This window comes from Brachyhypopomus gauderio, chromosome 7 (assembly GCF_052324685.1).
Source record: "Brachyhypopomus gauderio isolate BG-103 chromosome 7, BGAUD_0.2, whole genome shotgun sequence".
NCBI lineage: Eukaryota > Metazoa > Chordata > Actinopteri > Gymnotiformes > Hypopomidae > Brachyhypopomus > Brachyhypopomus gauderio.
Window position 1 is genome coordinate 28,133,821 of NC_135217.1, and position 14,088 is coordinate 28,147,908.

A 14,088-nucleotide genomic window follows, 5' to 3' on the forward strand; every position below is an offset into this window, starting at 1 on the left:
GACTCCAACCCAGCGTTCTAACCTTTCTAGCAAGATCCTATGATCAATTGTGTCGAAAGCTGCACTAAGATCAAGAAGCACTAACAGTGATACATAGCCTTGATCTGATGCAAGGAGGAGATCATTTGTTACTTTAACTAATGCTGTTTCAGTACTGTGATGGGGCCTAAAACCAGATTGGAACTTTTCAAATGTGTTATTCCTATGCAGATATAGGCATAATTGCTGGGCAACAGCTTTTTCTATGATCTTAGATATAAATGATGTGTTTGAAATGGGTCTATAATTAGATAGCACAGTCGGATCAAGATTTGGTTTCTTGATCAGAGGTTTGATAATTGCTAATTTACATGATTTGGGCATGTGACCTATTGTAATGGATGAGTTAACTATAGTTAGAAGAGGTTCAGTTACAGCTGGTAATACCTCTTTTAATAACTTTGAGGGAACCGAGTCTAATGTGCAGGTAGTACAATTTAAGGAAGAAATTATTTTCTCTAATTCTGATTTTGGGAGTGGATGAAAAGCATCAAGTTTTTCTCCCGGTATGTAATTTAAATCAATATCAACCAAACCAGATGACATACCAGTTGTATTGCTAATAAAGGGTTTTATATTTTGTCTAATATTCTCTATTTTATTATCAAAGAAATCTATAAATACATTACTAGTGAGGTTTACTGGAATCTGAGGTTCTGTGCCTGCTTGATTTTTTGTAAGTTTAGAAATAGTATTAAAAAGAAATCTAGGATTGTTTTTATTTTTCTCTATCAGTGAGGCTAAGTATGCTGAGCGTGCTTTAGTGAGTGCCCGTTTGTAGTCAATAATGCTATCCTTCCAGGCACAGTGGAATACTTCCAATTTAGTAGATCGCCATTTCCGCTCTAATTTACGTGCTATTTGTTTTAAGTTTCTAGTTTGGTCGGTGTACCATGGGGCGAGCTTTTTGGATCTAGCTTTTTTATATTTTAGTGGAGCTACTATATCTAGAGCTGATCTGCAGGTATTCTCTAAGTAGTCGGTTAGACTATCTAACTCTCCTGGATCGGATGGCGAGTGGGCTAAAGCAGTTAAGTCAGGGAGGGTTTCAATAAACCGTGCTGCTGTTGATGAATTTATTGAGCGCTTTATACACTGCCGAGGAGACGGGCGGGTATTTATGTTAAGGTGAAAATCGAATTTTACTAAATAATGATCGGAGATTGCTACGGTTTGCGGGAGTATGTTTATATTATCTACGTCGATACCCAGCGTTAATATTAGATCTAGGGTATGATTTCGATAATGTGTAGGTCCTACTACGTTTTGTTTAATGCCGACAGAGTTCAATATAGAAGTAAAAGCCCTTGTCAGTGGATCCTCCGCATTATCAAAGTGTATGTTAAAGTCTCCTACCATTATTATTTTGTCACTACATACTGCTAAATTTGCTGCAAAATCGGTGAAATCGTTTAAGAAATCTGAGTAAGGCCCTGGTGGTCTGTATACATTAGTTAGGGAGAATGTACTTTTATTTTCCGATGGACTAATAACATTAATAGACTGCATCTCAAATGAGTTTGAGATATCTAAGTATTTCTGATGAATTTCTAAACAATCACGATAGATTATACATATTCCACCTCCTCTGCCTGACAGTCTAGGTCTATGTATATAACTATATCCCACAGGAGTGGCTTCGTTTAGAGTTAAATAATCACCAGATTGAACCCACGTTTCAGTTAGACAAAGAATATCAATTTTCTGGTCTGTTATAAGTTCATTTACAAAAACTGCTTTTGAGTTGAGCGATCGAATATTGATTAATCCAATTTTCAGATCGGTCATATAGGTTGTAATAATTTGATGTGAAGTCTGAATATTAGTTAAAAACTTCGGGCGGACTATTTTAAATAATAAAAATAATAAATAATATACACTGTATAAATAATATACACTGTGTTAGGTCTTGGTTCAATAGGCCATGTGCAATCATTTCAATATGTTTTAATAAACATTGAACCAGTCCGGCCCTCGGCTTGTAGCAAATTTGGTTTTTTGGCCCTCGGTGTATTTGACTTTGACATCCCTGCATTAGAGCTACTGTAAAATCCAACGGGAAAACCACTGCCACTAGCTTGGAGCTAAACCTATCCTGAAATCCCATAACCGTGCCAACAGAAATTAGCATTACTATACATTGAACAGCAACACTTGCTTACTAAGTGAGCTTCATGATTTCAGCGTTAAATCCCGCTGTGTAATGATCCAAACGCACTGAAACACAATGACACGTGTGTACGTGTGAGCTTATAGGGAGGAGAATGAGGCCAGGTCGAGAGAGATGCACTCTGAACTGGAAGCAGAGCGAGAGAGACTGCAGGCGCAGAGGAGGCGGGACCTGGACAAGTTAAAGGCGGAGTCAGAGGAGGAGCTTAACGCTGAGAGGAAACGGCTTCAGGAGAGGAAAGAGGAACAGTTAGCTTCACTCAAACTAGAGGTTAGACAGTGAGCGTGCATGGGGAAAATTAATTAATTTTGTTAAGACCTGCCAAAATCTTCATTTAGTTGTTTCGAACTAAATTATTAACTCCAAATTTAGGTTCAAAGTGGAACTATCTTTGATTCCACATAACTTTAAGCTTTCTGGTACACTTTCATCTTGAAGGAATGGTTCATTTTAGTTGTTTAAGGTGTGTGTGTCTATTTGTGTGTGTTTGTGGCCAGCTGTCTGGTCTGCTGCAGGAGGTGAGGGAGGAGGTGCAGAGGGAGCACAGCAGGAAGCTGGAGCAGCTGTCGCAGGAGCACCAGGAGCAGCTCCTCACCCTCAGACACAAGCACCTGGAGGAGGTGCGGCAGGGAGAATTCATTTACTCACAGCTCAGTGATCACCTGAGAGACCGAGCCAATGTGTGTTCATCACACGGTGTGTGTGCAGGAGAGCGTGGAGAGGGAACGCTTGTTGAGGGCTCATCTGGAGGAGAGGGAGAGGATGCAGGCTTCACACACATCCCAGCTGGATCAGCTCAGATTACAGCTCGACTCTCAGCTTCAACACACCCACAAAATACACAAGCAGAAAGTAAGATCCCACACCCACACGATACGCACGCGCAAAAACGCCTCTTCTGCCGTACCCAGTCGGGTGTTTATGTGTATAAAGACGGTGAGAGTTGTTTGTATTTGTTTGTTTTTCTTGTGTGTGTGTTTAGGAGTTAGAAGTGCAGAAGATGATGGAGCAACTGGACATGAAAACCAAAGAGCTCAAAACTCAGCAACTGCTACTCCAAACTCAGGTACTTTACCTGCGTTATTTGAGTGTGTGGGTGTGTGTAGGTGTGTGTGTGCTACTCCAAACTCAGGTACTTTACCTGCTTTATTTGAGTGTGTGTAGGTGTGTGTGTGCTACTCCAAACTCAGGTACTATACCTACTTTATTTGAGTGCGTGTAGGTGTGTGTGTGCTACTCCAAACTCAGGTACTTTACCTGCTTTATTTGAGTGTGTGTGTGTGTGTGTGTGAGAGAGAGAGTGTGTGTGTGTGTGTGTGTGTTACTCCAAACTCAGGTACTTTACCTGCGTTATTTGAGTGTGTGTAGGTGTGTGTGTGCTACTCCATGCTCAGGTACTTTACCTGCTTTATTTGAGTGTGTGTAGGTGTGTGTGTGCTACTCCAAACACAGGTACTTTACCTGCTTTATTTGAGTGTGTGTAGGTGTGTGTGCTACTCCAAACTCTTTAGCCAGAGGTGGGACCAAGTCAGTGTTTTGCAAGTCTCAAGTAAGTCCAAGTCTTTATCCTCAAGTCCCGAGTCAAGTCTCAAGCAAAGACAGTCAAGTCAAGTCAAGTCTCGAGTCAAGACAGGCAACAGTCAAGTCAAGTCCCAAGTCTGAAACTTGGAATTTCAAGTCCTTTCGACTTATATTTATATTTTAAATGTAAATAATAGACATGTGTTCTTTTTTAAATCTGTATTCTCCTCAAATCTTGATAAAACGTGCAGCTGAAAAAACGAAGTATAAATTTTTTTTTAATTACACCTCTTTATTGCACAGTTCAATTTGTTAAAATTAGCTGCAAAAATATTCATACTTTAAACTACAATTTTCCAGAAATACAGTTGTGATCAAATTTATTCAACCCCCAATGCTGCGAAGGGTTTTATGGAATTCAGTGCACATTTGTAATTGTGTTCATAATGAAATCTTACAAGGACTTGTTAACTAAATGCAACTAAAGATAGCATCAATTTTTTTTGTCATAAAGTATTAAATGGCCTTTTTGTGATTTCTTCATTGACACAATTATTCAACCCCTTTACGACTACCACTCCTAAGAACAGAGGTTCATTCCAGTGTTTTCCATCAGGTATTGAAAACATCTGTGGATGTCAACGAGCAGCAATCAAGCATGATAAGCACCAATTAGGCAGATTTAAAAGGACTGTGATACTCAGCTCCTTCTAGACATCTACTGGTGTGTTTCCAAGCATGGTGAAGGCATGTTTAATGCAGACAATTTATTATGTACACATGTTGTATTCAATGTGTCTTTGATTACCTTCATCTTCTAATGCTTGTTCTGTCTTCTGCTGTTCTGTTCGAGTTGTGCTCAAAAGCTATGGGTGGAAAAACTAAAAAGACCAAGTCAGCCAAAACTCATAAAGAGTGAAAAATATAAAATGTCATTGCATAAATCATGATTCAGTAATGAAAATGTTGGTGTCCTGCATCACACTCTATTCAATGTCTATACCTTTTAGATATGAAAAAGATTCTGCTGTCCATTTGGAAGAACCTGATGTGGACTCAAGCAGTAGGTGAAAAGAAAACTCTACATGACCAAACAGAATCTTACAGAATATTGCACACTAGTGTCACACCAATTACTGTTTAATGCAGAAAATTTATTATGTACACATGTTGTATTCAATGTGTCTTTGATTACCTTCATCTTCTAATGCTTGTTCTGTCCTCTGCTGTTCCGTTCGAGTTGTGCTCAAAAGGTATGGGTGGAAAAATGAAAAAGACCAAGTAAGCCAAAACTCATAAAGAGTGAAAAATATAAAATGTCATTGCATCATGATTCAGTAATAAAAATGTTGGTGTCCTGTATCACACTCTCTTCAATGTCTTTACCTTTTAGATATGAAAAGGATTCTGCTGTCCATTTGAAACAACCTGATGTGGACTCAAGCAGTAGGTGAAAAGAAAACTCTACATGACCAAACAGAATCTTACAGAATATTGCACACTAGTGTCACACCAATTACTGTTTAATGCAGACAATTTATTATGTACAGTTGTGATCAAATTTATTCAACCCCCACTGAAATAAAGTGTTTTGGCCAGTTTGACATTGATTTTGATCATTTCAGTCATCTTATTTACAATTATATCAAAGAGGCACTTATAAATTAGACAAACATAACATAATATTTATGATGGAATAACCACAAATGTCTTTACTGTGCTCACATCATTATCAGTTTTATTCAACCCCCTAGTGACATTATTTTTTAGTACTTAGTACAACATCCTTTTCCAGTTATGACAGCTTTCAAGCGTGAAGCATAGCTTGACACAAGTGTCTTGCAGCGACCTATGGGTATCTTAGCCCATTCTTCATGGGCAAAAGCCTCCAGTTCAGTCACATTCTTAGGCTTGCGCACTGCAACTGCCTTCTTTAGGTCCCACCAGAGGTTCTCAATTGGATTTAAGTCTGGTGATTGCGATGGCCACTCTAGAATGTTCCAGCCTTTCATGTTCAACCATGCTCTAGTGGACTTGGATGTGTGCTTCGGATCATTGTCCTGTTGGAAGGTCCAACGTCTCCCAAGCCGCAGGTTTGTGACTGACTCCATCACATTTTCCTCCAAGATCTCCTGGTACTGAAGGGAATTCATGGTACCCTGCACACGTTGAAGCTTTCCTGTACCATTAGAAGCAAAACAGCCCCAAAGCATAATTGACCCCCCGCCATGCTTTACAGTAGGCAAGGTGTTCTTTTGTTCATAAGCCTGGTTCTTCCTTCTCCAAACATAGCGCTGGTCCATTGTCCCAAACAGTTCTAATTTAGTTTCCAAAACCTGTTCCAAAACCTTTGTGGCTTGTCCACATGAATTTTGGCATACTGCAGTCGACTTTTCTTGTTCTTTGGAGTCAGCAAGGGGGTGCGTCTGGGCATTCTGGCATGGAGGTCTTCGTTATGCAGTGCGCGCCTTATTGTCTGAGCTGAAACTTCAGTGCCCACATCTGACAGGTCTTTTTTCAGTTCCTTAGCAGTCACGCGGGGATTTTTCTCCACATTACGCTTCAGGTAGCGCACAGCAGTCGCGGTCAGGATCTTCTTTCTGCCACGACCAGGTAACGTTTCCACTGTGCCCTTTAACTTGAACTTGCGAATGATACTTCCGATAGTGTCTCTTGGAATATTTAACAACTTCGCAATCTTTTTATATCCTTTGCCATTCTTGTGAAGAGCAATAACCTCTTCTCTTGTCTTCTGGGACCATTCTCTTGCCTTCACCATGCTTGGAAACACACCAGTAGATGTCTAGAAGGAGCTGAGTATCACAGTCCTTTTAAATCTGCCTAATTGGTGCTTATCATGCTTGACTGCTGCTCGTTGACATCCACAGATGTTTTCAATACCTGATGGAAAACACTGGAATGAACCTCTGTTCTTAGGAGTGGTAGTCGTAAAGGGGTTGAATAATTGTGTCAATGAAGAAATCACAAAAAGGCCATTTAATACTTTATGACAAAAAAAATTGATGCTATCTTAGTTGCATTTAGTTCTTTAACAAGTCCTTGTAAGATTTCATTATGAACACAATTACAAATGTGCACTGAATTTCATAAAACCCTTCGCAGCATTGGGGGTTGAATAAATTTGATCACAACTGTACACATGTTGTATTCAATGTGTCTTTGATTACCTTCATCTTCTAATGCTTGTTCTGTCTTCTGCTGTTCTGTTCGAGTTGTGCTCAAAAGGTATGGGTGGAAAAATGAAAAAGACCAAGTCATGCAAAACTCATAAAGAGTGAAAAATATAAAATGTAATTGCATCAATCATGATTCAGTAATAAAGATGTTGGTGTCCTGTATCAACCTCTCTTCAATGTCTTTACCTTTTAGATATGAAAAGGATTCTGCTGTCCATTTGGAAGAACCTGATGTGGACTCAAGCAGTAGGTGAAAAGAAAACTCTACATGACCAAACAGAATCTTACAGAATATTGCACACTAGTGTCACACCAATTACTGTTTATTGCTGACAATTTATTATGTACACATGTTGTATTCAATGTGTCTTTGATTACCTTCATCTTCTAATGCTTGTTCTGTCTTCTGCTGTTCTGTTCGAGTTGTGCTCAAAAGGTATGGGTGGAAAAATGAAAAAGACCAAGTCAGCCAAAACTCATAAAGAGTGAAAAATATAAAATGTCATTGCATCAATCATGATTCAGTAATGAAAATGTTGGTGTCCTGCATCACACTCTCTTCAATGTCTATACCTTTTAGATATGAAAAAGATACTGCTGTCCATTTGGAAGAACCTGATGTGGTCTCAAGCAATAGGTGAAAAGAAAACTCTACATGACCAAACAGAATCTTACAGAATATTGCACACTAGTGTCACACCAATTACTGTTTAATGCAGACAATTTATTATGTACACATGTTGTATTCAATGTGTCTTTGATTACCTTCATCTTCTAATGCTTGTTCTGTCTTCTGCTGTTCCGTTCGAGTTGTGCTCAAAAGGTATGGGTGGAAAAATGAAAAAGACCAAGTCAGCCAAAACTCATAAAGAGTGAAAAATATAAAATGTCATTGCATCAATCATGATTCAGTAATGAAAATGTTGGTGTCCTGTATCAAATTCTCTTCAATGTCTTTACCTTTTAGATATGAAAAAGATTCTGCTGTCCATTTGGAAGAACCTGATGTGGACTCAAGCAGTAGGTGAAAAGAAAACTCTACATGACCAAACAGAATCTTACAGAATATTGCACACTAGTGTCACACCAATTACTGTTTAATGCAGACAATTTATTATGTACACATGTTGTATTCAATGTGTCTTTGATTACCTTCATCTTCTAATGCTTGTTCTGTCTTCTGCTGTTCTGTTCGAGTTGTGCTCAAAAGGTATGGGTGGAAAAATGAAAAAGACCAAGTCAGCCAAAACTCATAAAGAGTGAAAAATATAAAATGTCATTGCATCAATCATGATTCAGTAATGAAAATGTTGGTGTCCTGCATCACACTCTCTTCAATGTCTATACCTTTTAGATATGAAAAAGATACTGCTGTCCATTTGGAAGAACCTGATGTGGTCTCAAGCAATAGGTGAAAAGAAAACTCTACATGACCAAACAGAATCTTACAGAATATTGCACACTACTGTCACACCAATTACTGTTTAATGCAGACAATTTATTATGTACACATGTTGTATTCAATGTGTCTTTGATTACCTTCATCTTCTAATGCTTGTTCTGTCTTCTGCTGTTCCGTTCGAGTTGTGCTCAAAAGGTATGGGTGGAAAAATGAAAAAGACCAAGTCAGCCAAAACTCATAAAGAGTGAAAAATATAAAATGTCATTGCATCAATCATGATTCAGTAATGAAAATGTTGGTGTCCTGTATCGAATTCTCTTCAATGTCTTTACCTTTTAGATATGAAAAAGATTCTGCTGTCCATTTGGAACAACCTGATGTGGACTCAAGCAGTAGGTGAAAAGAAAACTCTACATGACCAAACAGAATCTTACAGAATATTGCACACTAGTGTCACACCAATTACTGTTTAATGCAGACCATTTATTATGTACACATGTTGTATTCAATGTGTCTTTGATTACCTTCATCTTCTAATGCTTGTTCTGTCCTCTGCTGTTCCGTTCGAGTTGTGCTCAAAAGGTATGGGTGGAAAAATGAAAAAGACCAAGTCATCCAAAACTCATAAAGAGTGAAAAATATAAAATGTCATTGCATCAATCATGATTCAGTAATAAAAATGTTGGTGTCCTGTATCGAATTCTCTTCAATGTCTATACCTTTTATATATGAAAAAGATTCTGCTGTCCATTTGGGAGAACCTGATGTGGACTCAAGCAGTAGGTGAAAAGAAAACTCTACATGACCAAACAGAATCTTACAGAATATTGCACACTAGTGTCACACCAATTACTGTTTAATGCAGACAATTTATTATGTACACATGTTGTATTCAATGTGTCTTTGATTACCTTCATCTTCTAATGCTTGTTCTGTCCTCTGCTGTTCCGTTCGAGTTGTGCTCAAAAGGTATGGGTGGAAAAATGAAAAAGACCAAGTCATGCAAAACTCATAAAGAGTGAAAAATATAAAATGTAATTGCATCAATCATGATTCAGTAATAAAGATGTTGGTGTCCTGTATCAACCTCTCTTCAATGTCTTTACCTTTTAGATATGAAAAGGATTCTGCTGTCCATTTGGAAGAACCTGATGTGGACTCAAGCAGTAGGTGAAAAGAAAACTCTACATGACCAAACAGAATCTTACAGAATATTGCACACTAGTGTCACACCAATTACTGTTTATTGCTGACAATTTATTATGTACACATGTTGTATTCAATGTGTCTTTGATTACCTTCATCTTCTAATGCTTGTTCTGTCTTCTGCTGTTCTGTTCGAGTTGTGCTCAAAAGGTATGGGTGGAAAAATGAAAAAGACCAAGTCAGCCAAAACTCATAAAGAGTGAAAAATATAAAATGTCATTGCATCAATCATGATTCAGTAATGAAAATGTTGGTGTCCTGCATCACACTCTCTTCAATGTCTATACCTTTTAGATATGAAAAAGATACTGCTGTCCATTTGGAAGAACCTGATGTGGTCTCAAGCAATAGGTGAAAAGAAAACTCTACATGACCAAACAGAATCTTACAGAATATTGCACACTAGTGTCACACCAATTACTGTTTAATGCAGACAATTTATTATGTACACATGTTGTATTCAATGTGTCTTTGATTACCTTCATCTTCTAATGCTTGTTCTGTCTTCTGCTGTTCCGTTCGAGTTGTGCTCAAAAGGTATGGGTGGAAAAATGAAAAAGACCAAGTCAGCCAAAACTCATAAAGAGTGAAAAATATAAAATGTCATTGCATCAATCATGATTCAGTAATGAAAATGTTGGTGTCCTGTATCAAATTCTCTTCAATGTCTTTACCTTTTAGATATGAAAAAGATTCTGCTGTCCATTTGGAAGAACCTGATGTGGACTCAAGCAGTAGGTGAAAAGAAAACTCTACATGACCAAACAGAATCTTACAGAATATTGCACACTAGTGTCACACCAATTACTGTTTAATGCAGACAATTTATTATGTACACATGTTGTATTCAATGTGTCTTTGATTACCTTCATCTTCTAATGCTTGTTCTGTCTTCTGCTGTTCTGTTCGAGTTGTGCTCAAAAGGTATGGGTGGAAAAATGAAAAAGACCAAGTCAGCCAAAACTCATAAAGAGTGAAAAATATAAAATGTCATTGCATCAATCATGATTCAGTAATGAAAATGTTGGTGTCCTGCATCACACTCTCTTCAATGTCTATACCTTTTAGATATGAAAAAGATACTGCTGTCCATTTGGAAGAACCTGATGTGGTCTCAAGCAATAGGTGAAAAGAAAACTCTACATGACCAAACAGAATCTTACAGAATATTGCACACTACTGTCACACCAATTACTGTTTAATGCAGACAATTTATTATGTACACATGTTGTATTCAATGTGTCTTTGATTACCTTCATCTTCTAATGCTTGTTCTGTCTTCTGCTGTTCCGTTCGAGTTGTGCTCAAAAGGTATGGGTGGAAAAATGAAAAAGACCAAGTCAGCCAAAACTCATAAAGAGTGAAAAATATAAAATGTCATTGCATCAATCATGATTCAGTAATGAAAATGTTGGTGTCCTGTATCGAATTCTCTTCAATGTCTTTACCTTTTAGATATGAAAAAGATTCTGCTGTCCATTTGGAACAACCTGATGTGGACTCAAGCAGTAGGTGAAAAGAAAACTCTACATGACCAAACAGAATCTTACAGAATATTGCACACTAGTGTCACACCAATTACTGTTTAATGCAGACCATTTATTATGTACACATGTTGTATTCAATGTGTCTTTGATTACCTTCATCTTCTAATGCTTGTTCTGTCCTCTGCTGTTCCGTTCGAGTTGTGCTCAAAAGGTATGGGTGGAAAAATGAAAAAGACCAAGTCATCCAAAACTCATAAAGAGTGAAAAATATAAAATGTCATTGCATCAATCATGATTCAGTAATAAAAATGTTGGTGTCCTGTATCGAATTCTCTTCAATGTCTATACCTTTTATATATGAAAAAGATTCTGCTGTCCATTTGGGAGAACCTGATGTGGACTCAAGCAGTAGGTGAAAAGAAAACTCTACATGACCAAACAGAATCTTACAGAATATTGCACACTAGTGTCACACCAATTACTGTTTAATGCAGACAATTTATTATGTACACATGTTGTATTCAATGTGTCTTTGATTACCTTCATCTTCTAATGCTTGTTCTGTCCTCTGCTGTTCCGTTCGAGTTGTGCTCAAAAGGTATGGGTGGAAAAATGAAAAAGACCAAGTCATGCAAAACTCATAAAGAGTGAAAAATATAAAATGTAATTGCATCAATCATGATTCAGTAATAAAGATGTTGGTGTCCTGTATCAACCTCTCTTCAATGTCTTTACCTTTTAGATATGAAAAGGATTCTGCTGTCCATTTGGAAGAACCTGATGTGGACTCAAGCAGTAGGTGAAAAGAAAACTCTACATGACCAAACAGAATCTTACAGAATATTGCACACTAGTGTCACACCAATTACTGTTTAATGCAGACAATTTATTATGTACACATGTTGTATTCAATGTGTCTTTGATTACCTTCATCTTCTAATGCTTGTTCTGTCTTCTGCTGTTCTGTTCGAGTTGTGCTCAAAAGGTATGGGTGGAAAAATGAAAAAGACCAAGTCAGCCAAAACTCATAAAGAGTGAAAAATATAAAATGTCATTGCATCAATCATGATTCAGTAATGAAAATGTTGGTGTCCTGCATCACACTCTCTTCAATGTCTATACCTTTTAGATATGAAAAAGATACTGCTGTCCATTTGGAAGAACCTGATGTGGTCTCAAGCAATAGGTGAAAAGAAAACTCTACATGACCAAACAGAATCTTACAGAATATTGCACACTAGTGTCACACCAATTACTGTTTAATGCAGACAATTTATTATGTACACATGTTGTATTCAATGTGTCTTTGATTACCTTCATCTTCTAATGCTTGTTCTGTCTTCTGCTGTTCCGTTCGAGTTGTGCTCAAAAGGTATGGGTGGAAAAATGAAAAAGACCAAGTCAGCCAAAACTCATAAAGAGTGAAAAATATAAAATGTCATTGCATCAATCATGATTCAGTAATGAAAATGTTGGTGTCCTGTATCGAATTCTCTTCAATGTCTTTACCTTTTAGATATGAAAAAGATTCTGCTGTCCATTTGGAACAACCTGATGTGGACTCAAGCAGTAGGTGAAAAGAAAACTCTACATGACCAAACAGAATCTTACAGAATATTGCACACTAGTGTCACACCAATTACTGTTTAATGCAGACAATTTATTATGTACACATGTATTCAATGTGTCTTTGATTACCTTCATCTTCTAATGCTTGTTCTGTCCTCTGCTGTTCCGTTCGAGTTGTGCTCAAAAGGTATGGGTGGAAAAATGAAAAAGACCAAGTCATCCAAAACTCATAAAGAGTGAAAAATATAAAATGTCATTGCATCAATCATGATTCAGTAATGAAAATGTTGGTGTCCTGCATCACACTCTCTTCAATGTCTATACCTTTTAGATATGAAAAAGATACTGCTGTCCATTTGGAAGAACCTGATGTGGTCTCAAGCAATAGGTGAAAAGAAAACTCTACATGACCAAACAGAATCTTACAGAATATTGCACACTAGTGTCACACCAATTACTGTTTAATGCAGACAATTTATTATGTACACATGTTGTATTCAATGTGTCTTTGATTACCTTCATCTTCTAATGCTTGTTCTGTCTTCTGCTGTTCCGTTCGAGTTGTGCTCAAAAGGTATGGGTGGAAAAATGAAAAAGACCAGGTCAGCCAAAACTCATAAAGAGTGAAAAATATAAAATGTCATTGCATCAATCATGATTCAGTAATAAAAATGTTGGTGTCCTGTATCGAATTCTCTTCAATGTCTTTACCTTTTAGATATGAAAAAGATTCTGCTGTCCATTTGGAAGAACCTGATGTGGACTCAAGCAGTAGGTGAAAAGAAATCTCTACATGACCAAACAGAATCTTACAGAATATTGCACACTAGTGTCACACCAATTACTGTTTAATGCGGACAATTTATTATGTACACATGTTGTATTCAATGTGTCTTTGATTACCTTCATCTTCTAATGCTTGTTCTGTCCTCTGCTGTTCCATTCGAGTTGTGCTCAAAAGGTATGGGTGGAAAAATGAAAAAGACCAAGTCAGCCAAAACTCATAAAGAGTGAAAAATATAAAATGTCATTGCATCAATCATGATTCAGTAATGAAAATGTTGGTGTCCTGTATCAAATTCTCTTCAATGTCTTTACCTTTTAGATATGAAAAGGATTCTGCTGTCCATTTGGAAGAACCTGATGTGGACTCAAGCAGTAGGTGAAAAGAAAACTCTACATGACCAAACAGAATCTTACAGAATATTGCACACTAGTGTCACACCAATTACTGTTTAATGCGGACAATTTATTATGTACACATGTTGTATTCAATGTGTCTTTGATTACCTTCATCTTCTAATGCTTGTTCTGTCTTCTGCTGTTCTGTTCGAGTTGTGCTCAAAAGGTATGGGTGGAAAAATGAAAAAGACCAAGTCAGCCAAAACTCATAAAGAGTGAAAAATATAAAATGTCATTGCATCAATCATGATTCAGTAATGAAAATGTTGGTGTCCTGCATCACACTCTCTTCAATGTCTATACCTTTTAGATATG